Genomic DNA, 4476 nt, shown 5'->3' with positions numbered 1-4476 from the left:
ATATATATATATATCCAGTGAGCCGTATTTATATGGACAATAAATCCTTATCATCAGAGGGCAGAGGAGAATGGGTAGCCTGGTTTAAAAGGACAGAAGGCAAAAGTAGGTCAAATTATTCCTTGTTACAAACCAAAATATACAGGACACTTTTGTTTAACAAACAACAAGTCGTACCTTGATGAAGCAGATGGACTACATCAGAAGAAGACCATACAGGGTGCCACTCCTGTTAACTAAGAAAATGAAATTAAAGTACAGTTTACACAGATTCGTCAAAATTGGTCAATAAATTAGAGAAAAAAAATTATAATAAACAAAACATTGCCTGCACTGGTGAGTTTTGATACATTAAACTGAATGGAAGATTTACATCAAGGATGAGGAGCTGACAAATCTGCAGCAACCACATGATGCTATCATGTCAATCTGACAAATAAAGTCAGTTTTGCAGGGTGTGTGTATAAACAAAGATAATTGTAGTTCTTCCGAATTTACTTTGGTTGCATGTTTGACCTTGTGCATAAATACACCCCATTTTCAGTCTGTTGGTAGGAGCATTACAGACTGAGATACAAAAAAAAATGCACACATGTGCAGATGGAGACAGAGAAGTGCACTTATTGTAACTTAATTTTCACAATTGCATCATCAGTTTGCACAGGGAAGAGAATAAGCTTTGTGATGTATTTATCATCACATTATGTGTAAATACTAGGCAGAAATATGGCATATGTGACTTTGTATTTTTCCAGAAGAAAGGGAAGCTAACATGCTGTCTAGATACTGTATATGGGGTAAATGTAATCAGATTATAGATGTGTGTTAATGTCAGCTATCTCGTCTCTGTCTGAGAGTTTCTCTGTAATTTTCTGCTTGGTGTTATGCCACAAAATGCTGACATCAGAATCTGAATTTCCTCACTGTGTAGCAACCATTAAGCACATGCTTAGAATTGTCATAATGTGTTCATTACTTTTTTTAACTTGTCAACAGTTTTTTTCTGACTCAACAACAAACTGTTTATTTGTTCTGGCTCCCCTTATTTTTATCTGCTTCTGTAATGTAGGTCTCACGAAATGCATTATTATTCCACTCTTTGCTGACAGCTTATATTTTAACCCCCTCTGGAGCACACTATACTACGCTTGGCTGACTTGTTTGCACTAATGTCAAGTTTTAACAGTTAGCAGGCAGTTACCATATGCTACTGTGCTGCTGTCACCCCAGCTGTCTGTCAAATGAATGTCAGCTTAAGCTCATAACAGTACCCAGAACAGCACAGTGAAGCATAGTGACAGAGCAAATACACTTGGAATAAGTCAGACATTCATGGGCTCCTATTGCTGTCTGGACAAATGCAAACAGGGCAAACTACAGTAGCATTTTCATTACTGAAAATGTTATCAGTTATGTCCGTAAAATTCAGACAAGGCTTAAATTTAGATATACCCTCCCAAGTGCCGAAATCAGCTCTAACAAAAATTGCATCATTTTGTTCGCAGCTTTGAGTCTTCCACCCCTTTTTTGTCACAACCCGCTGGGAGAACTTTTCATCCCCCTCCGCATGAGAACTTACTGTGTGATTGGTCAGAGGTCAGAAGTTTGTGGGCGTGTTTATTTGAGCTGACAGCGCTAGGACGCTGCATTTTGCTTCAACTACTCACTTCCAGAATCCAACTGTTGTGCCCGAAAGCAGACATTTTTTAAAGATAGTCAAATTACCAAAAACCCAAGGATGGAGATAGCACTGACATTGTGCACAAATGAATAAAAAACAAAACAAACTGTGGAACTTTAACCAGAGCTATTGAGGCTGGAGTATACCTGTAGAACTTAGCTTTTACTGATGATTGTTCTGTACGTCAGGTGATGAAGAATCCCAGAGTTTTGATAGTCAGAGTTTCTTCAGAATTCAGCAGTTTTTCAACTTATATTACCTCTAAAGACACTCTGATTATTATGACACACCCTCTGCAAATGGGCACAATTAAACTTATCATTGTGCTACATGCTTACACTTTTAAAAGAAAAAGGTATGGTTATTTTGATTTTTTTTGTAAGTTTTACATTACACTCAGTTACAGAGGTAGATGTCAGCACTAGCAAAAGTTTATCTTTCACTTCACCTTGATTCACAATCTCCACCACTGACATTTTCTGTCTGTCAGAAAGGAGAGACCACAAATGCAATAAAACAGATCCCCCCTCTCTTTGTTAGTACATATAAGATAATATGACTTTACACACTTCAGACTTGTTTGATGAAAGTAATATGTAAATGTCACTGGGTCCAACTTAGTAAGATGGTTGTCACTACTTTTATAAAAGAGCGACTAAGATGTGTATTCAGACAAGAAGCCAAAAGGCTTAGTTGCCACCAGATTAATCAAAAAGAGTTAATGTCTTACAGAGTCTCAAGATAAATAGCAGCTCTTCAAGATTCGTTGCTTCCAACTTGACATTTACTCTTTACCATCTGTTTATAAATTGAAGCTCTTCGAGATTTTCGGTGGTTTCTTTATCATCAGAGAACAGGATTACCACAAATGTAAGTGGACTGGATACCATATTCCAAACTTACTTGATGAAAGTATGCCCTCTTTTTATTTCCTTTCCTTCCCTTCCTTCTATCCTTTCTCCTTTGTATCCACCATGTTGGTTGCTGGTTTCTCATGTTAAAGGGGCAATATCATGTAAAATCAACTTTTTTGAGTTTTATATTATGTTATAATGTAATACTCTTATAAACAAAAACATGCCCAAAGCCTTGCTTTGACTCATTCATGCATGTCTGAGAAATCCTGCAGCGTTTCTAGGCAGCCATGCTGAGCAGCAAAACGATAGGTGGGGACCAGAAACGCCTTTTGGGACCAGAAACGCCTCTGGGACGTGTCTTTAAGCCAAACTTCCTCATGGCAGAGCACCCCCGACTCCCCACACACCCTGCCTATGACTCCAGCAGGCTCTCGGGTGAAAGTGAAAGTGAAACTTAAACTGTCTGCTGAGCTCCACTACTCCTCACTCAGTGAAGCTCTTTTCAGATTCAAAATATGTTTCGAGGAAATGTATCTTCAGATGCCAAGTAAACTCATCATAGCAGCCCCCACCCATCCCCCTCGCGTGCATGAACCCCACCCCCTGCACCAAATTGGGCGAGACAGAAGCAGAAGGTGGTTCTTAAAGAGACAGAGGCCAATTTCAAAGAGTTTAGAAAAGGAAGTGAAGAGAAGATAAGTTTATTTTCTATTTAAACATTAGAACAGCATTTTAATAACAACTAAAGGTGACATAGATACTTTATTATGGTATAGTATTTAAATGTATACCTGAGAAACACATAATATTGCCCCTTTAGCAGAGTTGTGTTTTGCTCAATGTTGAGAAAGTTAATGGGACCCTGCAACTTTGTTCATTTTGACCTTGTTTTACTCACGCTTCCCACTTATTTTTCTTTATCTTATAATTTTTGTCTGTCTTCCCTTTCTAAGGTTTCAGTTAATTGCCTCTCAGGGTACCTGTTTGGTGACATTATCAAAGCTGTGCAAAAGTAGTAGTTCAAGTTTTTCTCTCTCTTTTTTGCCTTTTACAAATCAGGGATGCAGAATGTGACCATGGTTTGACCATTTCTAGATGGTTCCTTTTGTCTTAAGAACTCTGTTATCTCTCTCTGACTTTTTGCTTCTTCTCTTTGTCTCTGTTTTCCTTGCTCCGTGTCTAAATTTAGTTTAGTTAAACTGCTGAGCAGCAGTAACAATTGGAAGTGATAGAAAAGTAGAATTATAGTTACAGTAACACGACATGGTTCTGTACAACCTCAGGGAATGACAACAGAGACAGGCACTATAATCCATTAACATTTTTACTGATATCATTGAACCGAGAGGAAGAAAAAGCTGCAGAGAGAGAGAGAAGAAGAGAGAGAGAAGTGAGATGTCTCAGACCAGAGACTATACCCTACTTGACTGCAATGCCTTGTGGTGACCTACTTGCAACCTCTTTGAAGTCCAGGGGTTGATTTTGCTGTAGAGCTAGCTGAAGAGATCTGCTGCATGCAGCTTTATTAGACTAGATAAAAAGAAGAAGAAAAGCATAAGGTGTTTTAATATGGACGTTGGTTTGTACATTCTCAGTGTGCACGTGTTATTGCAAGTTTGCCTCTTGAGAGTCCCTTGTTGTGTGTGCTTGTGGTCATATATTTGTATGTGGCAGTTATCCCTTTTGGAATGTGTCGCTGTAATGTCAGGCCAAACGACAGCCTCGGTCCTTTATCCCAGCACATTAGGAGACAGTGGTGCATTGTCAGGAGAGCTGACCTAGAATACTCCATTCACTTCATTCAGCCCTCTGTTTGCCCTCTCCTGCAATCACTATGCTGCCAGTGCTGCAATCTATATGTATGTGTGTGTGTGTGTATGTGTGTGTGTGTGTGTGTGTGTGTGTGTGTGTGTGTGTGTGTGTGTGTGTGTGTGTGTG

At 39.0% G+C, this 4476-nt stretch overlaps 1 protein-coding gene across 3 annotated transcripts in view; it reads left to right on the top strand.

The window, feature by feature from the left end:
• arb2a (ARB2 cotranscriptional regulator A) overlaps window positions 1-4476 on the top strand; it is a 143932-nt gene that overhangs the window by 26327 nt on the left and 113129 nt on the right. The window lies entirely within an intron of this gene.

Source organism: Austrofundulus limnaeus, unplaced genomic scaffold, assembly GCF_001266775.1.
Source record: "Austrofundulus limnaeus strain Quisiro unplaced genomic scaffold, Austrofundulus_limnaeus-1.0 Scaffold92, whole genome shotgun sequence".
NCBI lineage: Eukaryota > Metazoa > Chordata > Actinopteri > Cyprinodontiformes > Rivulidae > Austrofundulus > Austrofundulus limnaeus.
Note: the sequence above shows the minus strand (reverse complement) of the source record. Positions and strands in the feature narration are given on the sequence as shown.